The sequence below is a fragment of the Saccopteryx bilineata genome, chromosome 4 (assembly GCF_036850765.1).
Source record: "Saccopteryx bilineata isolate mSacBil1 chromosome 4, mSacBil1_pri_phased_curated, whole genome shotgun sequence".
Lineage (NCBI taxonomy): Eukaryota > Metazoa > Chordata > Mammalia > Chiroptera > Emballonuridae > Saccopteryx > Saccopteryx bilineata.
Window position 1 is genome coordinate 33,010,590 of NC_089493.1, and position 20,157 is coordinate 33,030,746.

At 44.3% G+C, this 20,157-nt stretch overlaps 1 protein-coding gene across 4 annotated transcripts in view; it reads right to left on the reverse strand.

The window, feature by feature from the left end:
- Positions 1 to 20,157, reverse strand: part of RAD51B (RAD51 paralog B) — a 586,701-nt gene that overhangs the window by 121,378 nt on the left and 445,166 nt on the right. The window lies entirely within an intron of this gene.

A 20,157-nucleotide genomic window follows, 5' to 3' on the forward strand; every position in this document is an offset into this window, starting at 1 on the left:
TGTTTCTTCTCAGTTTACAACATGTGGAAGTGCAGATGAAACTAAACTGAAATGCAATAAGAAAAAGATATCTGGTTTAATTTCTCTGTACCTCAGTTCATTCTTCTGAGAAACTGGGGACACGTTTTTTGTTTCCTTTGCCCTGGGGCTAACTGAAGACAGCCTACAGTTAGAAATACAACAGATGTAAAATGTTCTCTTCTGCGAGGGCAGTGAGTATGCAGCATAAGAGCCTTCCCCAAGAGAACTTCGGTCTTTTAATGCGGCGCTGTCCCTAACGTTCTCCGTGGAGAAGAGCCATGCACCCTACAGAGGTTTAGAAAGAAAACAATGCTATGAAAGGGGGCTTAGTCTCTTTGGGTTTTCTTGAAATAATGATCTCGTGTCAAGCCTTGACTGTTAAAATGAATTATATTTTGATTAATGACCTTTATGCTGTTAAAAAAATAAATGACCGAAGTGTGTGTTTATATATGCAGAGATGTATATTATACGTATGTGTGTGTGCACCTCATTCGTGTTTGTGTGTATATACCAAGAGTGAAAGAGCCAGCTGTTTTAGCCATTTCTATGTAGGGGATGGGTGGGTAATACAGTAAGTTCTGTTGAAAGGAAATTATGGGAGAGAATCCGATACCCTGAATCATTCAACAAGACAGGGTTCAGAGGGCAAGTGTGGAAATAAACTAGAAACTAGCTTCCTGTTTCTAAATCAGTTTTTAAGAAGTAAACATACACAGTATGTGAATTCTTTCTGCAAGTTGGATTTTTGTTGCTGTTGTTATTTGGAGATATTTTGTTGGGTTTGATCACCTGGTTTTGTTTTCCAGTAGATTTTTCTTGCATAATTCCACTGGGAAACGAGTAGGGGTGGGGTAGCGTAAGGTCCCTTTCTCTCAAAATCACTATCTCCTGCAAATTCTCCCTCCAGTATTTCCAATAGATTTGTGGACTTGCTGTTCTTCCCTCTTCCCAGTGACTTCCTGTAACTTGCAAAATACAGATCTAGAAATTATCAGTTGAATTTATTTAGAATAGCTGATTGTAAGTCAGTCAACCTCTGCTTATTAGCAGATTCACTGAAAGGCTAAAAAGCCTCCTGGGTGAGTTACTTTAAGTGACCGTGTGGGCTCCATGAAGGGGAAATGACTGCTGGGGTGTAATATGTGGAAACTGCAGCGTCTAAGCCGTGTGGCGGAGGGAGGGGACTGCAGAACCTGATTGTGAAGCTAATTAGTAGATATGTGGATGCACGAAAACTACAGTCAGACGAGCTCGTCCTTGAGCAAAGCAACACGAGTCGTCGCACAGAACATAATGCAATGGCCCAAGTAGTATAGAAAAAAAGTGCAGCAACATATGGCCTTTAATTATTTTTTTTAATCCTAACTTTTAAATAAATCTAGATCCATCAAAATGGTACCAAAGCCAAAGCTATTGTTCTTTAGAATAGCTTTTCCATATGTAAAAGCAGAATTGTTTCTCTAAGTTAAATCCATTTTCCTGAGTCTTGATTTGAAGTCTCTGGATCCCAAATTAGACTAGTCAAGTTACAGTAGGAAATAAGCCAGATACCTCCCAGAGCCAACATTAAATGCTTCTGACTCAATATGGAACCCATACACTTAATTCTACCCCTCCAAAAACACTGGCACTGATGCTAAGCTATCCCATGATTTGTCTAATGTATACAATTAACGCAGAAACTAATTATGATTTGCTGCCTAACAGCGAAAATGAAGGAGTAGAAAATAGAAAACCTAGGGCTTATCATTACTTTACCACTAGGTATTTTTTGTTTTTGTTTTCCTGATATGCTGTTTGTTCACATACAATATTTGCTTCTTCATAGGCACGTCATGAGTATGTAAGTGTCACCGGGAAGAAATACACTTAAACCAAACCAGTTGGTACTTTACTTGGTCATCTGACCTGCTAAGATATGCAGCAAATGGTCTCCCAATTCTTTTGATGAGCAAACTCACGATCTGGTCATCATGGAGTCTTAGTGAAGAGATTTCTTGCAGGACACCTAGTCCAACCACTCTACCAGTACAAGAATCCTATCTGCTTGAAAAAATCCTTCTTTTGTACAAATGACTTTTCTAAGGCAATTTTCTCCTCATATACTCAAGGGGAGGGGAAAACATCTGCCATCTTTTTCTTTCTAAGAACTCTTTCTATACTTAAATACCATTTATTTTCTCCCTCCAATCTTCTTTTCTTTAGGTTAAATAGCCCACTTTCATCGTTCTTCAGAGATCTGATTTTCCATGCTTTTAATCATGTCAATTGCTTTCCACATCCTCTCAAAATGCAGAAGCCCGAGCGGGCATGGGAGCTGAATGAGAGCTTTGCTTCCGAGTGTCTCATTAGTGCTGAATATGGGGACCCAGAGTTTCTTGCCAAGCTCCTAATCACACAGCCTAGCATCATGTTATATACTGAAGTGTGCTTAAACTACACATACAAAATACATATACGTAAAAACGGATTCTTTACTCTGACCTGTGTCACTATATTATCAAAAAAATACTTTAAACATTAACTTGTTCAAAAATGAAAAGTCCTCAGATCATTTAGAGTGGCTTTTTTCTAGGGTAAAACCCAGACTTCATGGGTTTGTAATGTATTTAATCACAGATGCCACACACGCTGGTGTACGCCTTGTTATCAGTCCCAAGTCTCTTCCTGGGATGCCTGAATTCCACGTGTATCATGCAAAAAAAAAAAAAAAAAGGACTAACACTGTGCAGTTCTCTGGTACTAGCAGCTCAAGCTGAACACAGTAACTTTTTAGTAGCTTGTGGCCTCCATGGGGTCGGCGGTCCCAGAAAGTGTTGACTTCTCAGGTACGTGGATGCTTTAGACTCAGGAGTCCAGGTTAAAAGTGACAGAGTGTCATCTCAAATTGTCATTATGGGCAAAACAATAGGTAGGGCATATTAATGGGTCACGTCACCATGATAGCTGGACCCAAGAGCTCAAAGGATGATGAGAATCTGTCCTTCTCCATTTTTAGCTACGCTTTCCAGTGTGTTGGGATTTTTAGGTGGGCTCCCCTATTTGGTGGCTGTAGGCTAACATTCCTCCAGTGTAGTGACCTGAGAGGAAAGAGGGGCTCCCCTTTCCCAGTAGCTCCAGCCAAACTCCTGTGTTGAATTCTCAGGTCCTCAGCTTGGGTCACGTATTTATTCCTAAACCAGTCACCAAAGTTCTATTTGGTCTGCTCAGATTCCAAGCCAACCTCTAGAGCCTGAGGGTGGCATCAGCCCCGTTTGAACCACATAAATAGAGATGAAGAAGGGGTCCTTCACCAAAGGAAAACTGAGGTGCTGTTTCCAAAAGAAGGGGGAAGGAAAGCGTGGCAGGGGAGGACACAGGACTTTTCTATTCACAGCCCTTCAGTGTCTCCTCATGGCTTTCAGGGAGTCCACAGATGGCATAGGCAGTGACACACAGCATGGATCAGGAAAGGCTTGAAGAATGAATCACTGGTTAGCAGCCTGGCCCTCTGGGACCAGCGAGCCATTATCAGCCCGTGACCTCAAACACTTAGAAACAACAGCAGCATTGCCATTGCCAAGCGATGCACACAAGAAAAGGCTGCCTGGGTTGGGATGGAGGGAGAGGGGTGAAGGGCAAAGAGTTGAGAAGATGCAGCCCTTTCTGTATAATAACAGGAAGGCCAACCCAAGAATTAGAGAAATCACTCACATGGATCTAAGAAGCATATACTTAAAACCTTTCATGAGAACTTCCTTAGCCATTTCTTTGATCCCAGGTTCAGTGAGTTTCTGATCAAAATTTTACATTGATTTTAGAGCAGCTCAGGAAAATAGTCAGTGTGGCCCCAGAAACAAGGCTGGATAACGGTGCAGAAAGTCACTGATGGGAAGGGAGGAAGAACAGAGGGCCCCACAGCAAAGTGAGGGACCACAGTGTGCTCGACAGAGGGCGGACAGCTGTTCTAGGAAATTACCTGCCTTTTGAAATGGATTTAAGGAGTTCCTTGCTGAACACCATACTAAAATGAATGCATGTCAGTGAATAATTACAAAATTTGGAGACTCAGAAATACGGTGCTGAAATGGGCTGCAATCACCTTTACTGTGGCTCAATGATGAACTTCTAAATTCTCGTTTGCTTTGCCTTCAATAATCACAGATATCCCTTTGCAGTTATGACTTGATATTTAATTTATGATTATTTCATACTATGTCTTAATAATACCCCCTCAAAGATTAATGTCCACTCATAGTGGTTAGAACTTGAAATAATTACAGTCTGTTTACCTTTGGTTCCTTGTTGAGTCTTAAGTTAATTATAAAAATATTTGTAAGTAATAAAAATAACCTCGTTGGTTAATATGGGCATTGGTTTTAAAAGCAAAAATGAACGAGGAAATTTAGTTGGATTCCCAAAGGAGTCTTTGGTTGAGAAAGGTTTGGGAAGCAGCATGCTAGATGCCTCCAAGCGTAATATACTCTTGGCCTAAGTGTAGAAGGAGAAAGCAGCAGAGAGAAAAAGCGAGGGGAAACAGAACAACTCTCTTCATAACAAGAAAAATCTCCAAAGAACAGCATTTTAATTCTCCACGTGCTGTGGACAAAAACAGGCGAATGCATACACAACTTCCCCTTTCAAAAAAGGGCGAAACTAATAAAGACACCGAGAAAAATAACTGAGCTCATCGAATGATGGGAGTCATAAGTATGGGAAAAACATTTTATTAGCTTTTTTTTTTTTTTTTAAATGGAGCTTGCCAAAACAGAAAAAGTGGAAATACACACCCTTACCTCTAAAATCAAACACAGAAAACATGTTTGCTGGATGTCTTCCTTGCTCTTTGTTCCTCTCCACCCTGCTCTGTGCTGGAACCTGGCTTTGCCTGGCTTTGGCCACTGGGGAGCGCCAGCAGGAGACTGCAGATGGTGGACTGGCCTTGGGCGAGGGGTGGCCTGAGCCTCTGGACAGCAGGTCTCAGATCCTGCCAGGCGGTCCTCCTGGCCTCCTGTTTCCAGAGTCCCAGCCCAGCCCCTGGACCTCTCAGGTCTGGGGAAACTGATGGAGGCCACGGTCACCAGCCCTGGAATACCGCACAAGCCCTTGTGGCTTGCTTGAACAAGTACTCCTGTTATTATTCAAGTCTCCTCAATGATCCAAATCAAAGTGTGTCATCTCTTTCGTGATGGGCTCCTGGCTGATATAATATGTAATGTATGTGGTTGAAGAAAAAGTAACTGGGTTATAGAAAAAGTACTAGTGGCAGCCTGTGCCTCATTTTATTTCTAGTCCTAACATTTACTGTTATTTTTTATTAGAGTTGAATGCAGGCCAAGCCTCCGCATAAGGAGGTTTATGACCAAAAAAGCCTTCAGTCCTCGCCTTACAACTGCGACATACAGAGTGTGCTGGAACCAGGACTGCTTGGCTCTCACCACATTGACACGTCCCTGGTGCCTCCTCCTCACTGTCTGCAGAATTCCCACCTCATCCTTACAACCTATGGCCCTTTCCTTCCATTGGGCAGTGGTGGGCAAACGGCACTGCTTGTAATAAGTGTCCAGGACAGTACTGAGCACACAGGTAGTTCAATTGGAGGAATGTCTTACTTATTAGCAAGTGATAAAATGATTCAATTAGTACTTGATAAAATATAAAAGGAACTGCTATAACCCTATGCATCTCAACAACAAGAACCACGTCTCAGTCATGTTTCTGGTCCCTGCCCCTAGCACAGTGACACTTAGTAGGGACCCATGGAAACACTTACTGAGATGCACGAGAGTGTTAAATTCTAAGGGACGGTAGGATGGTAAGCTATGGGTAGTCACATTTGTGTGTCTTGAATGTTCGTGTCTACTGTATGCACAAGTTCCCTCTCATTCTTCTTAACAGAACGTCATCAGTGTTTCCCTCAGTGGTGTTTAACCGGTTTTAGGTTATAGACTTCCCCCTTTAAGAATCTGAGGACAGCAATATACCTGCTGCATACCAAAAGGTGAATACAGGTCAAGGACTAAGGGGTAAAGAAAAATACTCTTAGTCAAGATGGCCTACAATCCTGAAGCAGACACATTCCTTGTGCAGGAAGAGGCCTGGGCACAGGGTGCTCTGCGAGGAATCTGAGCAGGTGCATTCCAGTCCAGACTTGGCAAGAATACAATCTAGAGCAGGCTTCCCCAAACTACGGCCCGCAGGCCACATGCGGCCCCCTGAGGCCATTTATCCGGCCCCCCACCACACTTCCAGAAGGGGCACTTCTTTCATTGGTGGTCAGTGAGAGGAGCACTGTATGTGGCGGCCCTCCAATGGTCTGAGGGACAGTGAACTGGTCTCCTGTGTAAAAAATTTGGAGACCCCTGATCTAGAGGAACTTCTTTTATTCAAACCCCAACTTCTGATCATAAACACCTGTGGTGGTTGTTGAGGATAGCTCACTAAGGGCTGGGCCCTGTGTAAGTGTACACATCTTAACCTAACCACATCTTTATTATATAGGTTCTATTGTTATCCTCATTTTAAAATGAAGAAGTTGGGACACAGGGAAGTCAGCAGATTTCCCAAACTCCTCAAAGTAGTTTATTAAGGGGCTAAGATTAAATCATGGGTAGTTCCACTCAAATCTTTGAGCTCTTAACACATCTGCTGTTGCTCCCTCACTAATGAACTCATACCTGCTCCTAACTACTTCACCAGTGATGGGACTTTATTAGCACACGCTTGCTGAGCATTGGCCGGAGTGGAAGGCACTGTTTCCATCGATGTGGAAGAGGCAGCGTTGTATAAGACAGTTTTCCCTGAAGAAGGCACGCACACGTGCTAGGGGAGAGGGTAGTCAGGTTGAACGCTCCACTGGCATTAATAGTACCACGTGGCAGAGGTGAGGATTTACCAGGGAGGGCCTAAGCACTGCTACGGTAAAGCGCTGAGTGGATGGTGGAAAGCAGCCAGAGAGAAACTTCCACAGAAGAGGAGACCTGAACAGAAATCCCGATGAAAATGTGAAATGAGTGGTCAAAAAACATGGTCGTAGTTTAGAAAGAATAAGTATATTCAACATCAGTCGATAACGGGAAACACAACAGTTTATTTCTGAAATACATTATTTACATGGCATAAAAGGAAACATGTTATAGAAGTCAGGCCACTTCTGTCATTAGAAGGCACCACTGAAAAGCAGGACAGCTCAGAATGGAACATGTGCAAATGGAGCCCACTGTCAGCGTGAGAAGGGACGAGGCCGGCCCATTCCCGGGGACGGGACTGGTCTGCGCCTCCCTGTGCGCCAGCAACTGGAGACACGGAGATGACAGGACAGGGAACCAACCCGCAAGGAAAGATAAAGTGCTTCACCATTTACCATAAAACTCTGTGATCCCCATGATAACGGGGATGAACAAAAAGTCCACAAGGTGCAGCCTGGGAGGTTCATCCAGAGTCATCCTTGCCCAGATGTGCGGATGGGAGCAGAGGATTTGTTCAATCTACCTGGGCTCGGATGGCCCATCCTAACCTATCTGAGTGGACTTTTGAACATAAAACAAGAGATTATTTAAGAACAACCAAAGCAGCTCTGTCAGCAAACTACATACAACCTACCGATATGGCATTTACAAAGTAAACTATAGTATGTACAACTGTGGTTGTGGTTTTATTTACGATCCTCTGAGAGGTTAGTCAAGTCTTCTGGCCACTGGTGACTGGGATGTTTGTCCTCGCTCCTTTCCTCGGCTTCTTTTCCTGCAACTCCGGGCTGTCATCGTAGCTTCTAAACTACATTCTTACGATGGCACGCCCTGGTCAGCAGTGTCTCCAAACCCCTACTGCAAGTTCTCTTATTATCTAAATTTCATGGTCGAATGTCAAGCTCAAACCCTCAGAAAAAGGTCTCTCTGCTCCTGCGTCTGCTCTCCGGGTACAGAACATCTGTGGCTCGCCTCCTGGGGGTGGGGCTGGGCTTCTCTGGGGATTCTTGTCTGTATTGCACAGACCTCTAGGTTCTCTAAGGAACGCCACCCTTAGCTGCCAAGGCCTCGAACTCAGGGTCGCAGGCAGGGCCTCAGCCCAGCACATAATAAGCATTTAGTAAAGGTTTGCTGATGAATAAAGAAACATGCAAACAAATGCTCACATCTCTCCCACCCTTGTCTGCATGAGCAACAACGCGCAGTGGACACAGGCTGGCTGACCGTCCAGCCCCTTCGCTAGTGCCAGTCTCACCCCAAATACTTCCCCCCTCCTGCCTGCTCCCACACTCAGATCCTACAGTCCCCCTGGTGCTCCCATATTTGGGTTGGGAAGGGCTATTTATCTGGTCCCTGGGCTCTCTTGGGAGAACAAACAGCCTCTGAGCTGAGCGCTGCCAGGGTGAGTGCCCTACAAACAATGGATGCTTTTCCTCTGCCGCTTCCCCTCTCTAGATTCTCACCGTTGCCATATCTGCTAGTCAAGGTTATTAAAACCTTGATGCATCGGTGAACATCAAACATTACCCACAAATGGGGGAAAAAAACACATAGTGCTTTTTAATTCTTCTGTTTTTGCCAACATATCCCTAACATGTGAGAGTCACATGGCCATGTGGGTTCCTGTATATATTTATAAAAGTGTGGACGTATGTATCACTGTGCTGGAGTGGCACAACTTACTTTTAGGAAACAGTTTTTCCCATATTTTATTTTATTTATCCACCCACCCGAGATTGTAGAAGATAGAAATAATAGCCCACTACTGGTTTATTTTGTTTTTTTAGAAAGCGGCACTAATGGACATGCCAATTTCTCCATTTTGCTCCCACCTGTACACCTTTTAGCAGAGGGGCTGTGATTTCTCCAGTTGCTGGACTTAGTCCTTTTTTCTACAAGGCCTGCAAAGTTGGAAGGTTTTCAGAAGTAGCTCTTTGTATTATAAAAAGTGTATTTTAATTATCCCTTTTAACCAAACCTTTTCAAGGTGGTAATTCAAAGCATTCCCGGTAATTGTGCAGAGCCAACACCATTCTGCCTTCGGCTTGCAGATACCGCCCTTCCACCTCGCATTCGATCCCAGCACATTGGCCCCAGCACACTGGCCCCCACACCCCTACCCTCCCAGTGGCCTGCTCTGCCCTGGCCTATGCCGGGGGCTCCCAGTGTCCTGAACAAACCAAGGAGCTGGCCTTTCAGCAGAATACAGAGGCAAGATTCGATTAGGTGCCACTTAGCTCTAAGCCAACTATATACTTCCTAGTCTTCAAAGCTCAAATTAGCCACTCAAAACGCATTTACAGAGCACTACTTAAGTACAGGCATGAAGAATGATACACAACCATCAGACATGTGGCCTCCATTCCTCAAAAGAAGCTTCTGATCTAGAAGAGAAGGGTTTACATTTAAACAGATACCCAATAATGCTGGCCGATAGGCTGACAGCCAATAGGAGGTGCAGGCAGTAGAGCCAATCAGATACACGTGGAGGGGGTGGGGCAGGAAATTTGAATGGGGAGCTAGAATGGAAAATAATCAGTCAATCATTCTGGCCAAAATACAGGTGAGAAGAGGTAGTTTAGGAGCAGACTGACAAAGTCCTTGTGAAATGATGGAATATGGCATTTTGCAGTCCTTGCAAACTGCCACTTGGAATTACTGTAGACCAGGGGTCCCCAAATTACAGCCCATTGTGGCCCCCTGAGGCCATTTATCTGGCCCCCCACCGCACTTCCGGAAGGGGCACCTCTTTCATTGGTGGTCAGTGGGAGGAGCACATTGACCATCTCATTAGCCAAAAACAGGCCTATAGTTCCCATTGAAATACTGGTCAGTTTGTTGATTTAAATTTACTTGTTCTTTATTTTAAATATTGTATTTGTTCCCATTTTGTTTTTTTACTTTAAAATAAGATATGTGCAGTGTGTATAGGGATTTATTCATAGTTTTTTTATAGTCCGGCCCTATAACGGTCTGAGGGACAGTGAAGTGGCCCCCTGTGTAAAAAGTTTGGGGACCCCTGCTGTAGACCTTTAAGGTATCATACTGAAACTGAATATAGTTATTCAGGCATGGATCAAAAGGAGGACATTATAATTACTATTAGCTTCGTTATATTTACTTATTTAATATAGAGCTTAGTACGTGCTAACTGGTGTTCTAAGTGATTTGTAAACGTTAACTCATTGAATCCTCGCAGCAGTTCAGAGTGATTATTTAGCCTCTTTTATAGGCAGGGACACAAAAGTACAAAGTTTAAGTGACTCGCTCAAGATCTATACCTGTGCTGCCCATCTTGCTTTAGCTGAAGGGCAGATTAAGGACCAATGCTTCTGTTTCCGAGCTTCTCAGAGGCCACAAAATACGAAGGGAAAGATTGACTAATCAGTAATGTCTCCCCAGAGCTTCTGACGAAATCTAAGACTATCGCTTACTGAATTGTTCCTGCAAGTCCCCGTGGCACCAGCATTCCGTCACCCAAAGGGAGGGAAACACAAAGTTGGCAAGTTGACCAAGTGTACAAATTGACTAAGTTAGACCTGAAGCGGGGAGAGAGGTTACAAAAGGACAGAGGAATGTGAAGAGGGAGAAGGAAGGGGAAGGGCGTGGCTGGGCTGCCCAATCTGGGAGAACAGAAGGGTTACTTCACTCAGATGCACAGGACTCAGGAAGAAGGTTGGAACATCATGCATGCCCCCACCTCTGTTGGTTTTCCTGGTTTCCCATTTTTTTTTGTTGTTGTTTTAAATTTCTTTTTAGAATTAGATGGACTTAATTTTTAAAGTTGTGAGAAGTTAGTGGTGAAAGGAAACAGGAAGTAGGAGAAAGGTAGCCCAGTGGCAGGAGGCAGAGGAGAAAGGCTGAGAGTCAATGTTCTGGTGTGACCCTAGGAAAGAAATTCTTTCAGACCCTTGAGTCCATAACCCACAGTTTGAGAAATGCCACTGGAATACTTGGTAGACCACACCCATTGAGATATTTTACACTTAACAACTGTGACCATGGCAGATGATGGGAATGGAATGGCTAACTTCATGAACTCTCCCAGCTGGAACAAGTAAAACATTTTACTTCATGAACTCAAACTGCTGACAAATCATGTTATATAATGAGCGAACCAGGAAGACCACGTGCTGGCTCAAAAAGAAAATGGTGCTGCGCAATGTATTTTTGCTACTTCCCCATCAAGAGGAAGGCTGGAGGAGGAGGAGGACAGGGAAGAGTGGAATGGGGTGGGGAGAGGAGGGTGGGGAGGAAGGGGGAGGACGAGGAGGGGAAGGGGAGAAGGCGGTGTAGAAAAGGAGGGATGGGGAGGAGGGGGCAGGATGGAGGGGGAGGACAGGGAGGAGGGGGGTGGGGAGGAAGCAGCCCTGCCTTAGGCGGGGGCAGCTGGCTGAGCACTTCAGCCGCCATGCAGAGTTCAGACAAACAGCCATTTTGGAACAATCATGTGATTCCTATGTAAGCTCATCTTGGCACTGTTAGCTATTTACAGTCTAATGCTTGAAAGTCTCTTCAGGCTCTTTAAAAATATTAAAATGATGACACATTTTAAAATGTTGTAATAAAGTTCCTGGGATTTCTGTCCCCATTGGTTTAACCATTTTTATATAAAATAGAAAGCGTCCAAAGTCAACACTCCAGTGCCCAAAGCTCTGAGGTGATCGCAATACTGCATGACCTATGTGGACAAAGAATACTTAGGGCCGCCTGACCAGGTGGTGGCGCAGTGGATAGAGCGTCGGACTGGGATGCGGAAGGACTCAGGTTCGAGACCCCGAGGTCGCCAGCTTGAGCACGGGCTCATCTGGCTTGAGCAAAAAAGCTCACCAGCTTGGACCCAAGGTCTCTGGCTCCAGCAAGGGGTTACTCGGTCTGCTGAAGGCCCGCGGTCAAGGCACATATGAGAAAGCAATCAATGAACAACTAAGAAGTCACAACGCACAACGAGAAACTAATGATTGATGCTTCTCATCTCTCTCTCCGTTCCTGTCTGTCCCTGTCTATCTCTGCCTATGTAAAAAAAAAGAATACTTAGGGCCAATTCCAGATGGAAAGTTCTCTAGTGATTCCAGCCACTGAGGACCAAGGAGAGAAAGGATCATTACACTGCCAGGTCCACTGGAGGGGGGGGGGGTTGGGGAAGGAGTGGAGAGCAAAAGAGCCCATCTGTAAGGGCACTATGGGCGCAGTGGCTAAGCAAAGGGGTTTTGGAGTCAGACTGACTTGAGTGTTAATCCCAGCTCTGCATTTCAGTGGTTCTGTGAATGTATTAAAGTTGTGAGAAGTTAGTGGTGAAAGGAAACAGGAAGTAGGAGAAAGGTAGCCTAGTGGCAGGAGGCAGAGGAGAAAGGCTGAGAGTCAATGTTCTGGTGTGACCCATCAAGTTACTTAATTTTGGGGGGCCTTCATTTCCTCATTTGTAAAATGGAAGTAATAGTACCTGTCTCATTGGGTTGTTAGGAGCAATATGAACTCATGTAGGTCAATGTACATACTGTAGTAATGCACTGGCATATAATAGACACCCAGTGAATGATAGCTATTATTATTATTCTCAGGCATGTCTAGTCAGTCCCAAATGCATTAAACCAAATAGGAAATTTATAGGAGAATTCAAGAGGATCCAAAGCTACCCTAAGGTAAGTATTTTACATTTAAAGGGAGCCCCAGTTTTAACCTGGTCATCTGAGTTAAAGCTGGAACAAAGAAGCCATCCAGGTGCTCTACAAAGTATGACTCTGAGCAAGAGTGAACCTAGAAGGGCCACTCCCAATAGAAATGAATCCTCGGAGCTCACTGTACAGAGATAAAGAAATGAGAAAGGGCTCCTTTCGCCTTTGTATGACTGACCTGATTCTATTTTCAGTTTTATCTCCCATATTGTTTTGTTTTGGTTCAAAACACATAGTGACTTTCAGTAATCATAAAAACTCCCAGTCTTGTTGGGCAGCCTTTTTATTGCAGAAGTAATATAGGGTCATCAGATTTTGCAAATAAAAATAAGGACACCCAGTTAAAATTTCTGGTAAGCAATGAATATATTTTAGTGTGAGTATTTTCCAGTGCAATATTTGGAATGTAGTTGAACTTAAAAATTAATTATGTATCTAAAATGCAAATTTAACTGGGCATTCTGTATTTTATCTGGCAACCCTAAACAGTGGCCAAGAAGCTGTCCTTTCTAGAAATTTCTTTTTTTCAGAAAAAAAATTTTTTTTTTTTTTGTATTTTTCTGAAGCTGGAAACGGGGAGAGACAGTCAGACAGACTCCCACATGCGCCCGACCGGGATCCATCCGGCATGCCCACCAGGGGCGATGCTCTGCCCACCAGGGGGCGATGCTCTGCCCCTCCGGGGTGTCGCTCTGCCACGACCAGAGCCACTGTAGCGCCTGGGGCAGAGGCCAAGGAGCCATCCCCAGTGCCCGGGCCATCTTTGCTCCAATGGAGCCTTGGCTATGGGAGGGGAAGAGAGAGACAGAGAGGAAGGAGGAGGGGTGGAGAAGCAAACGGGCGCTTCTCCTATGTGCCCTGGCTGGGAATTGAACCCGGGTCTCCCGCACGCCAGGCCGATGCTCTACCGCTGAGCCAACCGGCCAGGGCCGAAGCTACCCTTTCTAACCTGCAGAGTGGCAAGGCAGTCACCTCCCACCCATAATTAGTCCCACATTGGAAAATACTGCACCCCAAACCCCCACAGTTTCTAGGGCTATTCCCTCTCAGCAAATACAGTACTAAATTTACAGGCTTTTAAAAAAATATCATTTCCCCACTCAGGTTTTTTTTTTTTAAGTATCTCAGTCTAAAGAGAAAAAAACAACAATGGAGGGGATTTCCCTTCTAGGGCATGTAAGTAATTATCAGTAGACTGACGTTTAACACATGACGCTTGTAAGAGTACTAGTGTCTTGCTTTTTCATCTTGTCTAGCAAGGCCAATAGGATACATTATGTCCTTCCAAAAAACCTCTCTTTCTTTATTCCTCATGAAAAAAATACATGTACAGAAATTACATTTCCCCAAATGAAGTAGCATTTTCTTTGGCAGGTTCAATGTCACAAAATACTATGAAATTAACCTTCAGGATCTGACACACAATGCCCAGCAGAGCTGGTCACTGTCTCTCGCTACAGCTGCAGCCTGGCTATTCACCCCAACCCCAGAGGGAGAGGTTGGCCGTGTCGTGAACAAGGCCACACAGTAGGTGGACCGGCCGTGCAAACAAACAAATGCAAAAGTTCCTCTTCCTTGTTTGCATCAAAACCAGCTAAGTTCTTTCCTTCCTGATGGAAAGCCAACAGTATTTCTTACTTTCCAAAATATCCCAAAGCAACCCCAGGTTGAAGGTCCTCAGCCCCTTATATTTAGAAATAGGCTTACCCTGCAGAGACCTGGAAATTTAGCAAATGGTACCATTCTTCTTCTTTTTTCTTCTCTGCCTTCCCATCCACTTCCTAATTCTACTCAGGTACAGAAATTATCCCTTAAAAGATTAGCAGCCAATATTTCCAGAGGTTGTTTTTTCTTTACTCTCCTTGAAAGTATTACATTAAACTTCTAGGCCAGGACGCAACAGGCCTGTGGCCTGGTTGAGCCAGACAAAAAATAAAATGGGTTCTAGCTCACCAACCTAGCATAAAAATCTGCTGGTCAAAGAACTGTGTTTTGTTTTTTTTAAATCATGAGGAGGTCCTGGCTGGTTGGCTCAGTGGTAGAGCATTGGCCCAGTGTGTGGACAACCTGAATTTGATTCCTGGTCAGGGCACACAGGAGAAGTGACCATTTGCTTCTCCACCCCTCCCCCTTCTCTCTCTTCTCCTCATCCCGCAGCCATGGCTCAAATGGTTTGAGCAGTTGGTCCCAGGCACTGAGGATAGCTGTGTGGCCTCACTTCAGGTGCTAAAATAGCTCAGTTGCTGAGCAACAGAATAGCAGCCCCAGATGGGCAGAGAATCACCTGGTAGGGGGCTTGCCGGGTGAATCCTGGTCAGAGCGCATGTGGTAATCTGTCTCTTGGCCTCCCTGTCTCTCACTTAAATCAATCAATCAATCAATCAATCAATCATGAGGAATCACTAGTCAAAATCCACAAGTGCTTTCCTTTGGCCCAACAGGTGGTGGTTGTATGTGGAGCCATGAAGAAAACTGCAGAAGAAAACAAACTACCTCATCACGTTGGCATACAGCACATGTAAGCAACAGTGTGACAGGAACTGCTTATCCTGAAAGCCTTCCCTGATGCAGTCAAGAGAAGTCTTGAGCTTGTGATGCACTTTGCTTCCCTGGTTCTGACACAGAGCGATAGAAATCATTTACTCCAGCGGTTCTCAACCTGTGGGTCGCGACCCCGGCGGGGGTCAAACGACCAAAACACAGGGGTCGCCTAAAGCCATAAAGCCATCAGAAATACATATTTTATTTAAAAATGTATTGTATAATAAATATGTATTTTCCGATGACTTTAGGCGACCCCTGTGTTTTGGTCGTTCGACCCCCGCCGGGGTCACGACCCACAGGTTGAGAACCGCTGATTTACACTCTATGACATGTATCAGTCCACCTCAGATTACTCACTGTTTTCTGCACACATCCTGAGTTCTCCCACCCCAAGCCTTTCTTCTTCAACACTGCTTCCCAACTCTCACCCGTTCCTGCCAAAATTCTATCTATTTGTCCAAATTCAGCTTTTGAGCCTTTTAAGCTTCTAAAGTAGCCTTTGGGCTACTTCCACAGGGAAGGTATCCTTGGAATGATCTCTCTTTTGCCTCCAAAGTCCTAGCATCTTTTGCTTTTTCTACTTTTATACCATTATTATATCTACTTAGAATTATGTAGTGATGGCCTTATCACCCCACCAATTATAAAGCCCCCGGAAGGCGGGGAATGGATCTCGCTGAGCCTCGGCCACATGGAGCCAAGGGCAGGGACTTAATCTATGTCAGCAGGGTTGATGCCATTATTAATCACGTCTTTGATTTCTTAGTAAAAACTTCTATAGGAAATCCTTGTTGATGACCTTTCTGATACCAATCAGTGCTTATCTCCACCACAGAATTTATGATATCATATTGAAATTATCTGTTACATAAAAGCCACTGGACTGTACACTCTTATATGTGTCTGTAGTGCCTAACATCACACCCGAAAATGAGCAGGCATGCAAGTAACTGTCTAATGAGACGTTTAAAATGGACGACAGCTCTCTGAGGGGAGGGTCCGCACGTCCTCATCTTCTGCACGTTCTCTTTATAACCAAGAAACATTAGTTAACGTTGACATGTGAGGTAGGTTCTGTGGCAGACAGTTTCTTGGTTCCTGCATGCAGGTCACAGCATTACATGAGCAGAAATATTAAACATCTTCTTAAATATAAATGCTAATCTCAAGGCATTATGTACTTCAAGAAACTTGAAACTTAGTTGTTTTAAGTGACTTCCTGAGTAGCCCTCTTCCTTGATCCAAGATAGCCTCAAATTTTTATTCTGTATATACTTCAGCATGACCTGCCTTCCAATTACAATCATTATTTGGTATTCTCAAAATAAGTCCAACTAAAGTTCAAAAATTTGAAAACTGGATTGTAGTGATGGTAAGATAACTCTCTGTTTACTAAATATCATGGACTTGTTTGACTCACAATGGGTGAATTTATGGTATGTAAATTATACCTCAATAAATGTGTGAAAAAATGGACTGAAACAATTCCACAACAGGGAAAACATCTTATTTTTATTTTGACCTCTAGGGCCCACCATAGTAACAGACAGCATGGCTGCTCTTTGTTAGCCAGGAAGAGCATCCCCTGGCAGGGGTGCTCAGGCAGGTCACCAAACGTAAACAGCTCTGCAGAGGTCACCACAAAGGCGCCGTTGTTCTATCTCATAGCCGAGAAGGAAAGGAGAGTCACCGTGGAATATCTACTCTCTCTTGCATCCCTAATTAGAAACATGTGAATGAGGGCCCACCCACAGGTCAGGTCAGCCTTTAGAAAGGCCCCATTTCTTCTGCCTCATGTTGCATGTTGGCTGAAGTAGACCTCTCTCTGGGCCTGCCATGAGAATGGTTTCAAATTATAAAAGTATCTCCAAAGGCCACCATCAAAGCACCAATGGATTTCTACTGGTGTTTCCCCAGGATTTGAAAAACACTTCTTTGACCACCACATAATTAGTGCCAGGTTGGTAAACACTGGAACCAGTTCCATTTATTTGTCCAGTTCAACCTGGCCATGGGCCTGCTGCACTCTGGACCAAAGTATATATTGCTCAGACCCCCGTGGGTAGGTGAAATGCATAACTCACAAAATTTAAAAGCTCTAGGCAGCATCTTGGCAAAACAGATCATGCAAATGTCTGCATTCTTTCTTATAATCCATCAAATTGGAATTTAATACTCTGGTTCTTTCCATTTTGTAGATGGGGAATATAGCACCAGGATCCAAACTGTCTCAATGATATGTCAAGAAAATGAATGAGAGATTATGTAAACTCTACATGTTAATGCCCTTAAGAAAATGCCATTATTAGTCTAAGATGTTGTTTATTGTAATGCTACCCAAAGAGCAATGTTGCTATTCTCATTCAGAAAAGCCCCACTTTTTTTCAAACTCTGGGAGACAGTGATTTGTTTTAGTAGTAGAAATTGATATAAAGTCAGAGCAAGTAAAACTAAGGTTTTACTTTGGACCTAAAGTGCTAAAAATGCTGGCAGACATTATTTAAACACATTAAAATCATCTTTTTTAAAAAAAAGACATAGGGAATAATACATGCAAAGACTGTGGTGCTGGCCCAACATGGAGCCTTTTGCAAAGATCAGATAGTCCAAGGGGACCACTTTGATCTGACCAAGGACTGGTATTTAATCTCCTACGTGGAAGAAAGCTCTAGTTCTTAGATTAATTACCCGGCCACAGATCTGCTGCCAAGCTGCTCCAAGTGTCTCTTCCTACTGTGAGATAAAATGGCCATTTACTTCAAACCATGTGGTACAGCTAGCATGTACCATAGAGTATGCATTCCTTCTGAGCTCATTTACAGATACATGAAAGGTGAGCGCATCACTCATGTGCATTGGGAGCAATGATCTCTCTGTACTCCATCGTTTCTTCTACATCAGGCAAGCAGAGGACTGGGGACTGACAACCGGTAATACTCGGAAAGAAACTGAAAACTAGTGGGAGTTAATTTTACGTGCAACAAGTTATCTTCTTGGGTAAGATGAACATCTAAAATGAGACAAAGACTGAAAGGCCTTCTGGTGGGACCCATGAAAAGTATCAACTGGTGTTACCCTGAAAACCACTGGGTTCTGGCAGCTGGAGGGTGGAGGTAGTAGGTGGGGAGAGGGAGTCATATTTGGAACCCACAGTTCCAGTTACATTGGTCACATGCTCTACAGGAAAGTGATCACCACTGCCTGTCATAGAGACCAGAGGATCAAAACTTGGGCTCACTGGATGACCCTGAAGGGATTTCTGACCCTCCCTGTGTCTTTGCTGCTCTCAACTATTAAAACATAAATAAATATACCCACACGTTTCGGTGTGAAATAAGGTTGCCTCACCTTCTTGTTCCATAATCAAGACATGTCTTGTTAATATTCTACAGCTCTATAGATTCAAGTGTGTGAAAGCTTTGGGCTTTCTATATATGAATGAATGCCAGTAACCAAGTGATCAGTGGCCAAATGTGAAATCAGATTCTCTGAAGAGGAGCAAGAATTTTAGGTCTGCCTTTCAAGACACTCCAGCTCCACCCAACTACTGAGGTCCAATGGAAGCGACTTAACACTGCTGTTGGGCTGCATGTTCTTTGCCTGGCGATGCCTTGGTGACCGCCTCTGAGAGAGGTCTGCGCAGGGTGAAGGAGCTGAATGCGGGCACGGGGGAGTGGGGGCAACCTGAGCAGTGGAACTCTCCTTTGATCAAATGCTTACTTTTCTCTAAGCAGAATGACAATAGGGAGCTTGCTGTCAGCACTCTCAGACTAATCTTTCCAGACACTTCTCTGAAGAGTAAATGACTCTGATCAAATCCTCTCCAAATTGGAAACTGAATAGGTAGAAGGAGGAATTTTAAAAGCTGGTGGTTCTTATTAGGAAGCCATATTCACTCCTCCAGCACACAGCCCTTGCTAGCCCCCCGGCTTAGGCCGCCAGGCCTGAGAGGGACAGCGATCATAGGCCACAGGGGTCTTTATCTTCTTGCTCCTCAATTAACCAAGAGAAAAAGGAGGAAACTAGTCACTAGGAATCCTGGGACTGAACAATTCTAGCTATTGTCACACCATTCAGTTTGTCTTCTATCAGCAAAACCATTTACATCACTCCAGACCTATCCCCGACCCCTATAATCTCCTTGACTGTCACTCAACCTATGATGGTTCCTGGGGAACTGCAGGCCAACAGTGAAGGATTTCTTTGTTCCCATCTCTATGATAGGATGGCATGTGGTCCTGAGTGCCAAGGTACTAAGATAAGAGGGGTGCTCAAAATGCCCAGATGGCTGGAGAATGAAAACCCAGAGAACAGAGCCAAGTCTGCACAGCAGACAAGGGCCACTGTGGCCAGGGCTGGAAGTGGAGTCCTTGTAGTCCACAGGCAGCAGCGGAACTAAAGGGAAGCCGTCCCCCAACTCAGCTGGTGGGAGTTGGGCAGCTTCCCAGCTGGAAGGAGCTCTCAAACACATCCCTGTAAGCTACTCATGAAAGACAGAGATGCCGTTAAAAACAACAAACAAAAGGAGCTGCTAATCAAGGGGAACTTTAGACTTAAGAACGGGATTCAGTCATCCTTCCAGAAAGATGCATGTCTGGGCCAAGGCCCAAGAGCATGACATTCAGCTGCTGTACCCCTCTTTGGGGCCCAAGTTTGGAGGCACAGAAAGGGAAGAGAGTCAGAAAGGAGGCAGATGGAACCCCCCCCCCCCCATGCATGCAGGGCCATTCACACAGAAGATCAGAATTTACCAGGTACAAGCAATCACAGTTGTAATCGCCTACTGGAAACTAAAATAATGTTTGTAATAAAAATCGGCAAGGACCTCAAAACTCGTATCATTCCCTTTCCCTCTAAACTTGGGCACAGTGGAGTGGGGGCAACCTGAGCAGTGGAACTATCCTTTGATCAAATGCTTACTTTTCTCTAGGCAGAATGAAGATAGGGAGCTTGCTGTCAGCACTCTT